General features: G+C 40.0%; 1 protein-coding gene across 2 annotated transcripts in view; it reads right to left on the bottom strand.

Moving 5' to 3' along the window:
* The window catches only part of SDC3 (syndecan 3), a 124,458-nt gene that overhangs the window by 94,213 nt on the left and 13,392 nt on the right, over positions 1-16,853 (bottom strand). Inside the window, exon 1 of one of the 2 annotated variants that reach the window (XM_056557233.1) lies at positions 874-894. The exons of the other annotated variant lie outside the window; for it this stretch is intronic. The gene's annotated coding sequence lies outside the window, so the exon portion shown is untranslated. Of the gene's footprint in view, positions 1-873; positions 895-16,853 lie in introns of those variants that run through there. 2 annotated transcript variants of the gene reach the window in all.

The raw sequence follows: 16,853 nt of genomic DNA, 5'->3' as shown, positions 1-16,853 counted from the left end.
AACGCAGAGCCATGGGCAGGAGGGTGAACAGTGGCAGCTCCATGTCACAAAGGCATCGATGGCATGTGCTACATAAAATGCTACATTTTGGAGGTATTCTAGATTTGCTCCTAGGGTGAAAACCTTTATAAGGGTGTATTCACACCGTAATTTGGAGATCCGTCTGCCGGTCCGGCTGGGAAAGTTTTCAGTCCGCAACAAAACTGGATACAGGGCAAAAAAGAGCCGACCGGAGTCACTATCTCACTCCGGTCAGCAAATGTAAATGAATGAGATTAGTCGCCGGCCTCAGAAACGTGGTGTGAATACACCCAAATACAAAATATGATGGAGTTTTATACATATTTGATAGGATAAAAACTGGTGTCCCTCTGAATGAAATCAAAAGAGGGTGGATTCTGTATAACATACAGTAGCATTGATAGTAATTTCCTTTACTCTTTCTGCTCTGTCATAGGAAAAAAAAGATGCTGGATCCCTTACAACCTGGGCACCTATGGCGCTTGTGGTACCCGGGTGGTGTAGTGCAGGTAGTAGTAGGGCAGGTGGTAATAGCCCAGGGACAGATGGTAATATAATCCCTTGTAGTGTTCGTGAAGCCAGGATGTGCGTGTAGGGCACCGCCAACAACTAACCCAGAAACAGCATATATTAAATGAAAGCAGGTTTAGATGCAACTAGAACTTTACTGAAGAAGGCAGTATAACAGTCTTTACAGATAGCCAACTTCCACAGAGGTGACTGGGACACAGGGAACCTCTCAGGCTTGCTTGGACTTGTAATGGTAATAATGATGATGCAGGCCACTGTGCTACTGTTATGACTTTGGTAGGGACAGTAGAGACTTGACTTGTAGACATAAATGAGACTTACAGATTAGATGTGGCTTTGGCCCAGCTGGACTGGACTGAACTTGTACAGGACTTGTGCTTGCTTTAGTGTCCAGGAAGAAGAGCAGGAACCGAGAGCTAGTGGGGAGACTACAGCCCTTTATATATCAGGGGGCTGGACAAAATCCCATTGGTAGCTGGTTGCCTGTGGTTACCTGTGCCTCTGGAACTCTGGGTATCAAGTGATCACATATCACATGACCATATCACATGACCTTAGGAAAGTCCTATACAGTTTACACATCCTAATAACCTTTGCACATAGCTTATATTCACTGTAAAATACAATACAATAATAAACATACAGAATTAATGTACAATAGAAATCATAATAATGACCTAGGGGGATCCTGCAGGAGAGCCCTGTGGACTTAAGGGACTCTAGCAGAGGGGACTTTAGGAACTGTACATTCTGTACCGGGACACAACACGGTCAACAGAGCAGTGCTTCCATGTGCACAAGGCCTAGGTTTATTTATCTATCTGAGACAAAAATGTATTTTTGATTTTCAATTTCAATTTTCAAAATGGGTCACTATCGGCAAATCAAATATTTTTGTCTCAGAGAGATTGATTTATCTGGGCCACTGTAAATGAGGTATAAAAGTAGGCTAAAGAGGTTATTGAAACAAGGCAATATAACAAGAACCAATGATCAGTTAGATGAATAAATAATGTATGAACCAAAATAGGAAAACAAACAACATATGGTTCCCAATGAAAAAAAAAAAAAAAAACTCAATTAGGAAAAAACACTTTAGTGTAAGTCATAAATAATGACCTAGTATCTAAGTCTATTTAACAAATCATCAATACATAGTATAGGTATTATATAGAGATAGACTATCCAGTGCCTCATTCACATGTGCGGGCTGTAACATCATTTTATTGTACAGCAGTGAATTACGCTATTAGATGGCTTCTCAGAAAATCTGCACAAATCCAGCAGAGCGAGAATAACCCATGAAGATGATCACATTCTGTCAGATTTTCATTAATCAAACCAAACCTTTCCTCACAGCATATTAGGAATGTAGGAGAAAGGAGACTTTCATCAGCTCCCAGGAGGCTTAATGGTGTTACTCTACCTCTCCTGCTCATCTGTGTGTGCTGTGCTGTTACCCTACCTCTCCTACTCATCCGTGTATGCTGTGTTGTTACCCTACCTCTCCTGCTCATCTGTGTATGCTGTGTTGTTACCCTACCTCTCCTGCTCATCTGTGTATGCTGTGCTGTTACCCTACCTCTCCTACTCATCCGTGTATGCTGTGTTGTTACTCTACCTCTCCTGCTCATCTGTGTATGCTGTGTTGTTACCCTACCTCTCCTGCTCATCTGTGTATGCTGTGTTGTTACCCTACCTCTCCTGCTCATCTGTGTATGCTGTGTTGTTACCCTACCTCTCCTGCTCATCTGTGTATGCTGTGTTGTTACCCTACCTCTCCTGCTCATCTGTGTATGCTGTGTTGTTACCCTACCTCTCCTGCTCATCTGTGTATGCTGTGTTCTTACCCTACCTCTCCTGCTCATCTTTGTATGCTGTGTTCTTACCCTACCTCTCCTGCTCATCTGTGTATGCTGTGTTGTTACCCTACCTCTCCTGCTCATCTGTGTATGCTGTGTTGTTACTCTACCTCTCCTGCTCATCTGTGTATGCTGTGTTGTTACCCTACCTCTCCTGCTCATCTGTGTATGCTGTGTTGTTACCCTACCTCTCCTGCTCATCTGTGTATGCTGTGTTGTTACCCTACCTCTCCTGCTCATCTGTGTATGCTGTGTTGTTACCCTACCTCTCCTGCTCATCTGTGTATGCTGTGTTGTTACCCTACCTCTCCTGCTCATCTGTGTATGCTGTGTTCTTACCCTACCTCTCCTGCTCATCTTTGTATGCTGTGTTGTTACCCTACCTCTCCTGCTCATCTGTGTATGCTGTGTTGTTACCCTACCTCTCCTGCTCATCTGTGTATGCTGTGTTGTTACTCTACCTCTCCTGCTCATCTGTGTATGCTGTGTTGTTACCCTACCTCTCCTGCTCATCTGTGTATGCTGTGTTCTTACCCTACCTCTCCTGCTCATCTTTGTATGCTGTGTTGTTACCCTACCTCTCCTGCTCATCTGTGTATGCTGTGTTGTTACCCTACCTCTCCTGCTCATCTGTGTATGCTGTGTTGTTACTCTACCTCTCCTGCTCATCTGTGTATGCTGTGTTGTTACTCTACCTCTCCTGCTCATCTGTGTATGCTGTGTTGTTACTCTACCTCTCCTGCTCATCCGTGTATGCTGTGTTGTTACCCTACCTCTCCTACTCATCCGTGTATGCTGTGTTTTTACTCTACCTCTCCTGCTCATCTGTGTATGCTGTGTTGTTACCCTACCTCTCCTGCTCATCTGTGTATGCTGTGTTGTTACCCTACCTCTCCTGCTCATCTGTGTATGCTGTGTTGTTACTCTACCTCTCCTGCTCATCTGTGTATGCTGTGTTTTTACTCTACCTCTCCTGCTCATCTGTGTATGCTGTGCTGTTACCCTACCTCTCCTGCTCATCTGTGTATGCTGTGTTCTTACTCTACCTCTCCTGCTCATCTGTGTATGCTGTGTTCTTACCCTACCTCTCCTGCTCATCTGTGTATGCTGTGTTGTTACCCTACCTCTCCTACTCATCCGTGTATGCTGTGTTGTTACCCTACCTCTCCTGCTCATCCGTATATGCTGCATTGTTACCCTACCTCTCCTGCTCATCCATGTATGATGTGCTGTTACCCTACTTCTCCTTCTCATCCATGTATGCTGTGCTGTTACCCTACCTCTCCTTCTCATCCATGTATGCTGTGCTGTTACCCTACCTCTCCTGCTCATCCATGTATGATGTGCTGTTACCCTACCTCTACTGCTCATCCATGTATGATGTGCTGTTACCCTACCTATCCTTCTCATCCATGTATGCTGTGCTGTTACCCTGCCTCTCCTTCTCATCCATGTATGCTGTGCTGTTACCCTACCTCTCCTTCTCATCCATGTATGCTGTGCTGTTACCCTACCTCTCCTTCTCATCCATGTATGCTGTGCTGTTACCCTACCTCTCCTTCTCATCCATGTATGCTGTGCTGTTACCCTACCTCTACTGCTCATCCATGTATGATGTGCTGTTACCCTACCTCTACTGCTCATCCATGTATGATGTGCTGTCACCCTACCTCTACTGCTCATCCATGTATGATGTGTTGTTACCCTACCTCTCCTTCTCATCCGTGTATGTTCTGTATTGTTACTCTACCTCTCCTTCTCATCCATGTATGCTCTTTATTGTTACTCTACCTCTCCTGCTGATCTGTGTATGCTCTGTATTGTTACCCTACCTCTCCTTCACATCCGTGTATGCTCTGTATTGTTACCCTACCTCTCCTGCTGATCCATGTATGTTCTGTATTGTTACTTTACCTTTCCTTCTCATCTGTGTATGTTCTGTATTGTTACTCTACCTCTCCTGCTCATCCGTGTATGTTCTGTATTGTTACTTTACCTCTCCTTCTCATCCGTGTATGTTCTGTATTGTTACTTTACCTCTCCTTCTCATCCGTGTATGTTCTGTATTGTTACTCTACCTCTCCTTCTCATCCGTGTATGCTCTGTGTTGTTACCCTACCTCTCCTGCTCATCCGTGTATGCTCTGTGTTGTTACCCTACCTCTCCTGCTCATCCGTGTATGCTCTGTGTTATTACTCTACCTCTCCCAGTCATCTGTCTATGCTTTGTGTTGCTACCCTACCCAACAAGGTATATAAATGTAAACTACGGACACAAGGCACTGTGGAGATTTATCCACAGTAACTGCTAACCATGTTAACTCATTGCTGGTATACATATACATGATTTTAACAAAAAACTAGACCGTTTTTCTTACTGCTTTTTAGAGCTTTCAGTAGGAGTAAATAGTCTAAAGAACATAAATGTATAGCACGCCATGTACCGATACCCAACAGAGGCCATGCTACAATAAAATGGAGTCTGTGCTTAGTTTTACCATTGGTTAAACCTTCAGAAATATACAAGGGCTATTGCATTATTACTGACATTCCAAGAATATAGCCGACAAGCCAGGGGACTGCAGGCAGTTTTATAACAGCATTTATTCTGGTAAAAGATTTGTAGGTAAGCAGCAGGGAATGTGAAAAAGCACGCAATCTGGTATCTTATTATCAGCCTGCTCCTGCTGCTAAAGCGAGGGATTCCAATAATAAGTCTACATCAAAGAAGTGCTATTCATGCAGCTTCCTAACATTTTTGTGTAGGATCACCAAATAGGTGAGCCTACACATTATACATACAGATGACTAGGCCAGCTTGTAATGAGACAGGCGCTTAAACTATTAGAATAAAGTAGTGTGGATTTAGCGGTGTAAAGAATCCACAATGCATCACACCTACAATGCAACCAATGAGCAGCAAATAAGACAATAGTAAAAATAAGGATGACGTGCAGCGAATACACAGCGGCTGTCAATGAAAATCACTGATGTAGAACAAAAGACAGCTATCGGGAGGCAAGTCTTTACCTGGCTGTGTCTGCTTCTGCTCTCACTTTGTGATCACTGCCTTTCATTTAACATTGAGAAGTGATTTGTGGAATGCTAATGCCGCACTAGTTATTTCCCCTGATATTTCTTCAGATACCACACAACTGAACCCCGGCGAATTCCCAGGTATCATTTTAAGATAAGAACTGCAGCATTCTGTGCAGTCTTCAGCCATTGTAAGGATTGCACCACTACACTTACATGATGCACACCTCCCAAGTGTCCCTACTTTTGTCCCTCTTGTTAACATGGAAATAGATTTGCATTAATAAACTGTCTACATTGCTCAAGAAACTATTTGTATGGTTCCTAACTGTATCTTAGACCCCATCTTCCATATTATTTTATAATCTGATGAAGTTTGGACCTTAAAAGGGATATTCGGGCTAACTTTTCCCCTCTAATATATAAATATATATATATATATATATATATATATATATATATATATATACACCCAGGTTGCCACAATGAAAGACCAAAAAAAAAAACTCAACTTACCTTGTGCCCTTTCCCCACTGCCACCACTATGGCTGTCCCATCCTCTGCTGCAGTTTTCTTCCTGCTTTGAGGGCCCAACACGCAACACTACAGCTCAGTTAAATCACCAGCCACAGCAATGTCCTGCCTTGATTGTTGATAGACTGAACTACAGTGTGATGTATTGGGCTGCAGTCTTCTTCCACTCGGACCAATATATTATATATAAACAATAGATGAGATCCGGCACAATAGTAGCAGGTAAAATCCGGTGCTTTATTCAACATGCAGAATAGCAAATGGTACAGGAGACAATAGCCTACGCGTTTCGGGCTGTTGAGCCCTTAGTCATGGCATAAAAACATGGTGTGGTAATGGACATATATACACAGATATCTAGTCACATGATCATTAACACACACAAAGAATCGGGATAGATATAAAAAGCGGCATGGATCCAGACATATAATCCACCTATTACATATAAATACCTGATCACAAAAAAGATACATATATAAACACACAGGGTATGTATATGGAAAATCTCCAGCCCTTTCTCAATGGTTTAAATTCAATTATCCATACATAGTACAATATCATGTTATATATATAAAAAATTCATATATATGAATATGTTATATATACATGTACGCATATGCATGAAGTTATGATTTTTTCCAGAAGTACGACAAAATCAAATCTATATAAGTAGGGTATCATTTTAACCATATGGACCTACAGATTAAATATCAGGTGTCATTTTTACCGAAAAATGTACTACGTAGAAATGGAAGCCCCCAAAAGTTACAAAACAGCAGGTTTTTTTCAATATTGTCTCACAATGATTTTTTTTCCCATTTCACCGTAGATTTTTGGCCACAATGACTGACGTCATTACAAAGTAGAATTGGTGGCGCAAAAAATACGCCATAATATGGATTTTTAGGTGCAAAATTGAAAGAGTTATGATTTTTTAAAGGCAAGGAGCAAAAAACAAAAATGCAAAAACGGAAAAAATCCCGGTCCTTAAGGGGTTAAAATGGTTAGCTTTATTCTTCATCCACCAAGGCAAACACTGGAAACACTGAGCACATTAGAAAAAACAAAAACCTGTTCGGCTTGTCTCACCAGACTTAGGATTTCTCCAGACTGTAGCTCTCACAAGCCGGACCTAACCTGTGTCTCACACCGGAAGGCAATCTCTGTGAGAGGTCTCTTGTGGCTTCTGATGAGCCTAACCAACTCCTAGCAGAAGTGGAACGTATCTGAAGTGGAAGCTGCTCTATCATCCTGCTCTAACATCCAACTCCAACATCCTGCTCCTATTTTAGGGCTTTAGACCCAACCTTGATAGGAGACACTCCTATATTCTTCAGTTTAGCAACCATTCTGTCACTATATATATATATATATATATATATATATAATATTATATATATATATATATAAACAAATGTGAACTGTATAGTGAGTATATAGTATGAGAAATCAATTACTACACTGTATATATATTTACATGGTGTCCACACAACAGGTGCTTCAATATATGTGCATGCTGTGTGTAGGTGTATCACAACAACATGTTTTCCTTTACTTTCCCCTTTTAGATTAAGACGTGCAACGTCACCCCCACTGGAGGTAGATCCCTTATGTGACGTGGGAGGAAAACTATAGTAGCCAAAATGTCTCTTTCCTGCTTCAATTCTATTTTCTAACAGATAACAGCGAGTCATGAATAGCCAGGTGGTGTTTCGCATGTCATTTTAGTGTCATCTTACATTTATAAATCACTGCACAACCCAAAACAAACCAATATAAGGTTTTGTATAAAATATGAAAGATAGATTGACTGGCTCTCAAGGTGTTAAGAAGAAAAGATGGTGTACGTGTATGAATGTAGTTATGGATGTGTTAAGTAATTAATTTTAAGTTAGAGAAGTATTGTTGGTGGTGTAATGTAGATGGATTTGAACTGATGAGTTATTGGTGGTGTAGTGTAAATAAGTTATTACAGTATCAGTTTGAAGGAGTGGTTATTGTAATTAAATGGTGTATAGGTGTAGTGAAATGAGAGAAAAGAAAAAAGAGAAGAAAGAAAAAGGGGAGACAGAGAAAAGAAAATGAAGAAAACTTGGATACATCAAAAATTGGTACAATTTATTATAATTTATAAAAAGGCAAGTGCTGGGCCCTAGCACTTATACTTTCCAGTATTTACAATAAAACAAAAGTAAAAATAAAAGTGACAGTAGTAAGCAAATAATCAGCAGAGTCCATAGACTTAAGCACTAATCAAATTGGCCTAATCTGCTGAACGACTAGACGCGTTTCGGACCTCCTGGGTCCGTCCTCACTACTGATGACGGACCCAGGAGGTCTGAAACGCATCTAGTCGTTCAGCAGATTAGGCCAATAGACGCTACTACAAGAACTACAGCAACCAGCTCAACCTCGAGGCAAAGACAGATACAGAGGATCATCACAGCGCGACCGTGACCTCACATGCGCTCAACACCACGAGGAGAAGCTCATTCATAGCCACAGCCGCAGGGAGCCGCTACACCACCAGAGCGAGGACGGACAGCTTACCACTACTGGAGCAGGGAAGTACTTCGCCGAGGCACCGGAGGTATAGGGTAAGAGGTACATAGTACCACCACTACTCTCCCCTTACCTGCAAAATTCAGCCTTGCAGCCGCTGGAGCCTCCCAGTCTGCGGCCCACTGTGGGACTGCTCTCACACGGCCTCCTCGCTCTGCACATTACCAGCACGGTCACAGTACCGCGATCATATTCCCCGGCGGTCGGCTTAGACTTTGCAAGTTGTCAGCGCGGGCACATCACCGCGATCATATTCCCCCGCTGTCGGCTGGTACATTGTATTTTGGGAGTCGCGCCCGCAACATTGTTTGACTGTTACTTTGTTTCTGCGGTCGCAGTACCGCTACTTCTACACAGTGGATATAACTATATGGCTATAATATCGTCGCTTGAACTGTGGTGAACTGTTACTCGGTCGGAGTACCGAGATCATATATGAAACACAGTTTGATTAGTGCTTAAGTCTATGGACTCTGCTGATTATTTGCTTACTACTGTCACTTTGATTTTTACTTTTGTTTTATTGAAAATACTGGAAAGTATAAGTGCTAGGGCCCAGCACTTGCCTTTTTATAAATTATAATAAATTGTACCAATTTTTGATCTATCCAAGTTTTCTTCATTTTCTTTTCTCTGTCTCCCCTTTTTCTTTCTTCTCTTTTTTCTTTTCTCTCATTTCACTACACCTATACACCATTTAATTACAATAACCACTATTCCTTCAAACTGATAATAACTTATTTACACTACACCACCAATAACTCATCAGTTCAAATCCATCTACATTACACCACCAACAATACTTCTCTAACTCTTAAAATGAATTACTTAACACATCCATAACTACATTCATACACGTACACCATCTTTTCTTCTTAAAACCTTGAGAACCAGTCAATCTATCATTCATATTTCATACATTACTTCATTGGGGTAGAAAGGAGATTATACCCCGACTAGTAGTTCTCGGTCGTCCACCAGATTGAGTACATCCCAAACATTGTGTCTTTTCTCAATATAAGGTTTTGTTATTCCTGGTTTTGCTATCTTCCATAAAAACACTTAAAAATTACCATTTTCGGCTTGACTGTAGCACTATGGAATAACAATATGCTCTACGGTAGTTCTTAACATGTTTTAACATCCAATATACCACAAAGTATTGTAGGTACAAGCGTAGAAGAGACACCGGCCATCAGGTGTAATATATCACAGAATGTACAGTAAAGAAATGCAGCAAACAGCAAATAAAATATGATGTCACCGGTTGACAAGACTGATAGGATACTAGCTTTTTATCAGCTCAAATTAGAACCTGAAATAAATAATATAATAGGTTGCAATAGGCAGTTACCTAACCTGATGAAGCTTTACATCCATAATCCAATTAGATTAAAACCCCAAATGATTCTTTATCCGAAATATCTGACAGAGAAGAGGACACCATCCCCAACAAAGGACACATGTTACTGCAAATCTGTATTCAATACACTACACTTCTATGCTTCAAAATGATCGCTAACACTATATTTAAAGATTAAAAGATTTGTTCAGTTTAGAAAACCTATTTCTGATCTCTGACTTAAAGGAGAATCTTGTGGAAAAAGACGTATCCCCTATCCGCTGGGGCCATTTAGAAACAATTCTACGCAGAGCACTTTTCGGTAAAAGTGACACCTTATCTTTATTCTGTAGGTCCATATGATTACAAAAATACCCAATTTTATTTTACTACTTATAAAAAATTATAACTACATGCACCAAAATTAATATGTTTAAAATAGTTCTCTTCTGACCCCTATAACTTTTTTATTTTTCCACATAAGGGGTTATATGAGGGCTCATTTTTTACGCTGTGGTCTGTAGTTTTTATCGGTACCATTTTTATTTTGATGGGACTTTTTGATCACTTTTTATTTTTATTTTTTTGTATATGAAGTGACCAAAAATGCACAATTTTGGACCGTGGGGTTTAACTAATTATATTTTAATACTATATTTTAATAGTTCAGACATTTACACACGTGGCAGTATCATATATGTTTCTTTTTTATTACATTATTTTATTTTAAAATATGGGAAAAGGGGAGTGACTAAAAGTTTTATTAGGGAAGCGGTTAATAAGCCCGTATGAAGCACGCACAGCTCGTGTGCGTGCTTCAAACAGCAGTAACAGGACCAGGGTGTACAGGTACGCCTTGAATCCTTAACTACCAGGACACAAGGGCATACCCACTGTCCTGAATGGGTTAAAGATGGTATCAAACATGCATGATTATACAAAACACTAAAGATATAAACAAGAAAAAGACAAAATTAGACTAAATGCAGCGCTCAATATACAGTCCAAGTCAGTCCTTACATGTGTTCAAAAATTCAGTATTGATCACTGTATGTTAGCTGGCCACCAAGGAATTCCCCCACCTTGATGGGGAGATGTATAGCATTGAACTTCTACAGCAGATCCTCTATGAAGGTGGATGCGTTGTATTGACGTGCACCATATTGAAAATCTGCTGGATGGAAGATGATCAATATCTATTTACAAAGAAAGGAGTCAATAAGTCAAAGCCTTGATTTCATTTCTCTCAGCTACAATATGAGTATTGGGAACTCACCACCACTCCAAACAAAGCAATGAATTTCATAAATCTTATCAGTCCCAACAATTTTCATGTATATCTATATTGCCTGGTCCTTAAATAGGTTGTGAAAGTAAATATTTTTATATGAAAAAGTGTTCATGGTGAGGGGACAAAAAAAGATAACTCATACTTACTTGTAGCCAAGCCCCAGCTGGTTCCATCCCTCTTGCTCAGATCTTCCTGTTCTTAACCCCAACACATAGGAAAAACCCGCTGCAGCTAGTGATTGGGCAGAAGATTTCTACATATCACAGGAAGTTCTGAGCAACAGGGATGGAAGCATCTGGGGCTCGGATGCAGGTATGGGTTATCTTATTATCTCCCACCCTGAGCACTTTTACCTATAAAAGATCTTTGTTAGAACAGGAAAAACCTGACAATCTATGGACAAGACTTGACGTTGTTTTGTACAAATGCAAACAGACGAAGCATTAGAACCAAAAATTCTGAACTTTTTCACTTATGTTTAAAGGTTCCCACATACTTTCAATAGCTGATAGCTTTCTCTTCCGTTCCCTACACACACATTTGACTTGGCCAGACGTTTATGGGTTTTTATTGGAGAGATAAATAGTAAGCCGCTACTATCTATGTGGTAAGCCATTCTATTTATTTGAGAACAAATGGTGGTGAAACTGAAATCCAACATGCCTGGCCCTTCTTTTCCCCCAAAATCAACTGTTGGGGGAGAGTTTAAATGCTCTCCATACACATTAGAAATTTGGTCAGTCCTGCTGAAGTTGGCTGACTTTTGACTAATGACTATGGGACCCTTAAAGGGTCATTTTACATGGGCAGATGAATTGCTCAATGATCAAAAAAGTCATTCAGTGCTCATTTCATTCATATTTGTCAATTACTGGTAGGGGTTTGGAAGAACAATAACTCATTCAGTCCCCTCCTCTCGTACACATACACTATTGCTAACAGTATACTCCCTCTTTACAGGGGAGATGTGTTAGTGAAAAATGATGATCTTAGAGCCTAGATAAAAGATGCGATCAATTGGCAGCTGAGCACTTTGTCATTTGTTGACCCACTTTTGTGATGTTTTCACTGGCAAATTTCAAGAATGAATGCACGTTTGCAGCAACATTCATTCGCTTTATTCCCAGTCTAGATAAATAGGCATTAACCAATCCACATGGTAAGTCCCAAACGCTCAAGTACCGTATGTGTCTTGTTTGGTGGAAGCCTATAATATAACTCAGGAGAATGCGCACCTAGTGCATAATGTATCAAAACGGTCTCATAAAAAATTTCTGACCATAAATACAATTTCTTAGTTGGGCAATTATTTTCTACACCGTTCTGAATAATGGACTGGTTACTGTCAGCAACAAGACTACTAGATAAGGGATATAAAATGGTCACTCATCACTCCACACTGATAGGTTTGGAATTGGCCATCAAGCTAGGGCTTTCATTTAATTCCTCCCCACACTTGTCATAGGACATAAATATCCATATTATTGACACAAAGGGATTAAATGTCCATTACAATCTCAACTAGAAAACATTTCATCTGATGGTTTTCATCTTAATACCATGGACATGAATGAACCATTTTTTTTTTTTTAAATGCAACAACATTACAGAATATCCTGGAATTACAGCACATATGACCTAAATACAGCTTTTTCTTTTGATAGGAAATTTAAAAACATCTGGAAATCACAGACTGTCACTGATTTCCAAATAATTCTTTTACTATCAGCTTTAGAAAAATGATAACGATTGCTTTATGTCATAGTCCTAGTACGCAATGTTCTAGTTGATAACACCACTCATTACTATGTCTATTTTATCATTTGTCTTTTCAATTTCTGATTTTTTTTTAATAAATTGTGTTTACAACTTGATTGAACTTCCCATTACTGATTTGTAAAACGTTTAATAAATTAGCATTATCTGCTGTAAATCATTTTTAGATATATTTTTTATTCTAGTTCTCAATACTCATTTTACATTTATTTTACTATTAAAGGGATACTCCGAACAAATTGTTTTCAAATCAACTAGTGAAGTACTATACAAAAGTTGCACAACTAATATGTTAACAACTGCTAATGTCTGCACAACTGCTAATGTCTAAGGCTCCCTTGTATCCCATGCAGGGATTTATCAATGCTTGATACCTGAAAACTAGTGTAAATTTTTTTTTTTTAAGTCACACATTTTCTGGTGTCAAGCGTAAGTAATTCTCTAGCCCCCCCCCTCCCCAAATAGATTTGGAACCATATAATTCTGCACAACTGCAAATACTGCTAAAAGGAGCATAGGAGCTTACTACATACCACATAGGTGCAAATCTGCCCACCCATTTAAGCCAGCGTGCAATTTTTTCCATTCTGTGCTTCTCTTATCTCTTAACGGCTAGGGTTCAACACAGGTTTTTATCGGTGTTTATTTATTTTTAACTGCCACTGCACTTTTTGAGCAAAAGTCAGAAGTGTATTTAAAGGGGTACTCTATCTCTCATGCAGCACCCACCTGTGTGAGCTCAGAGCAGCACTGGAGGCTCCGAGTCTGAAGCCTCACGACCACGGGGCCGCAGTATCGTGACATCACGACTCAGCCCCCCCCATGTGGTGTCACGCCCCACCCCCTCAATGCAAGTCTATAAGAGGGGGTGTGACGGCCATCACACCCACTCCCATAGACTTGCATTGAGAGGGCAGGACGTGGGATAAGCTGTCTTAGGGCCGGAGTACCCCTTTAAAATGTGCACAAAAACTTACATTTGATTCAAAGATGGTAAATAAATCTGTAATGTAAAATACTCCAAATATTCAATGTTTTACCAGTACTATATAAGCATAGAATCTCAAACAAGTGGGGTATGTAAGAAATAGGATACATTAGTTATAAGTAACTCCCATTTCCTGCCATAACATACTACGATCTTTAAGATGCATTTTGCATACAAAGTATTGCCTTACATGCATAGTGGACAACAGCTGGTATGCCAAGCAAATTTTTGTTCTCTGATCCACAATGACATGGAGCTTCATGTTTCAATCCTCTCAACACTCCATAGCAACATGGCATGGAAGAGGTCGTCTCCAAACGCACTGTTAGTTTTTACATTTGGGTCTCTCCTCATGTATTACCCTCTTCAGATGTGAAATGTACAGTTATTTACACCTCTGCTTTATTGCACCTTTTTTATTTGTTAGGAAAACATAAATTCCTCTAGTGACGTCCCCTTTTTGGGAAAGGAAGCTCCGAGCAAGCATGTGCCTAAGCATGTTGCCCGTATAGAATAGTAACATTTCTGTCCTCTGCCGGCCATCACATGGGGGGTGTTGAATGCCCGCCCACATATTGAGAATACAAGTGCTTGGAGTTATGGGATTAAAAGTCTTCCTGCGACAACTCCAGACTCCTATTCATGGTCAGCCGATGTATACCTCCCACAGAAGGCTACAATGTATCCCACTACACTAGACTATATGACACCACTGACTTCCAGTTCATGTTTTATTTTCTTATAGCAAAATATAAAATACCAACCACTTGGCATGAACAGCCAGTACTATAGGGCATCAGAGTTCATGTAGTAAAATAATGCCACATAAGCATGTCCCAGCACAGCCTTGGCCATACCATACACAGAACTACTGCGTACATTACTTTGAGGACACTCCTAGGACCACTGATAACAAGGCACTAAACCAAATAAGACGGAAGCATTCAGGTATGAACACCTCCATAGCAAACATTGTACCAATATACTGCACATGGTTAAAATAAAGAGCCAAATTACAAAAGTTGTGGTGAGTGAAGGTCACATGACAGATGCCCATGCAGTTAATGTTGTGTTACTATGACAACCCCAGAGCGTGAGAGTGAACAATATTTACATTGCTGTAGCAATAAGAAAAGTACAAAAAACAAGAAGTTTAGTTCAAATTAGATTAATGGCTTTTGTTTAATATGAAGCCATTACAACATTTACCAACAAACTGTAATTTACAATAGGTTTATAGTAGTTTTAAACCGAAACTCAAATACAATCAGTGTGAACACAGCCTAGAAATATGTCTTATTGCTACACTGACACTTCTGTTGTGTTTTCAGGTTTCTTTCACAGCTAAATAATAAGAAAAAGAAAAATAGAAGAAACAATTCATCTTTAGCCAATAACCCATCCAGATCCATGGCTTACCAGAAACCATTCAATGCAATGAGCGCCATTTTTAAAGGCTGCAGGGTAAATATCACATTATGAACAGAGCGGCTATAAATTTCCTTCTAGAAACGAATGATTTCCTGTCTAGGGCACCAGAAAAATTTCCTATTGCTCTTTTTTTTTTTTTTTTTACATTGAGTTAATAAAGAGGTTTCCGGCTTTATATAAATAAAACATAATCACTTTGTCAATCAAGGGTCCTGCAATTTTGTGTTTCAGCTCTTCACAATTTCCAAAATATTTGCCGACTGTCAGTAAATAAATAAAAACTCCATTGTATACGCTTAGGCTAGGTTCACACTGTGGAATTTCTGGGCAGAATTTCTGCTGGAGATCGAGCAGGCAGCTCTAGGACCGCGCGGACTACATTGCCGTCCCCATAGATGGTAATGCATTTCTGAGCAGATCTCCCAAAAGATCCATCCAGAGATGCATTTCAGTCGATGGGGGCAGTAATGCAGTCTGCTCGGTCCTAGCGCCGCCATCTCAGCTTGATCTCCAGCAGAAACCCAGCCTTAGAAATGGATTAAACAGTCACTATCAGACTAGGTTTGTTTGATTAAACTTATCCTGTTCTATTTAATATATTTATTAATGACCTTGCAAAGGGGTTGAATAGTAAAGTAGCAATCTTTGCAGATGATACTAAACTCTGTAAAGCAGTAAACACAATAGAGGACAGTGCACTGTTCCAAATGGATCTTGATAGGTTTGGGATTTGGGCTGGGAAGTGGCAGATGAGGTTCAACACTGATAAATGTAAGATAATGCACATGGGGAAGAATAATCCGGGCTGGGATTATGAATTAAATGGGAACACACTTGGGACGACTGATGTAGAGAAGGACTTGGGAGTCTTAGTTAACAGTAAATTTAGCTGCTGCCAAAGCAAATAAAATCATGGGGTGCATCAATAGGGGAATAGATGCCCACGACAAGGAAATAATTCTACCGTTGTACAAATCACTAGTCACACCACACATAGAATACTGTGTACAGTACTGGGCACCAGTGTACAAGAAAGATATAGTGGAGTTGGAGAAGGTTCAAAGATGGGCAACCAGAGTAATATGGGGAATGGGAGAACTACAGTACCCAGAAAGATTATCAGAATTAGGGTTATTTAGTTTAGAAAAAGAAGGCTTAAGGGAGACCTAATAACTATGTATAAATATATCAGGGGACCATACAGAGATCTCTCCCATGATCTATTTATACCCAGGACTGTATCTATAACAAAAGGGCATCCTCTACGTCTAGAGGAAAGAAGGTTTCTACACCAGCACAGACAAGGGTTCTTTACTGTAAGAGCAGTGAGACTATGGAACTCTCTGCCTGAGGAGGTGGTCATTGGGAACTCTGTAAAATAATTTAAAAAGAGGTCTGGGTGCATTTTTGGAGAATAACAACATTACAGGTTATGGATTCTAGATCTATAGGACAGAACGCTGATCCAGGGATTTATTCT

This window comes from Hyla sarda, chromosome 2 (genome assembly GCF_029499605.1).
Source record: "Hyla sarda isolate aHylSar1 chromosome 2, aHylSar1.hap1, whole genome shotgun sequence".
NCBI classification, from domain to species: domain Eukaryota; kingdom Metazoa; phylum Chordata; class Amphibia; order Anura; family Hylidae; genus Hyla; species Hyla sarda.
The sequence above is the reverse complement of the archived record's forward strand: the minus strand, read 5'-3'. Positions and strand labels throughout refer to the sequence as shown.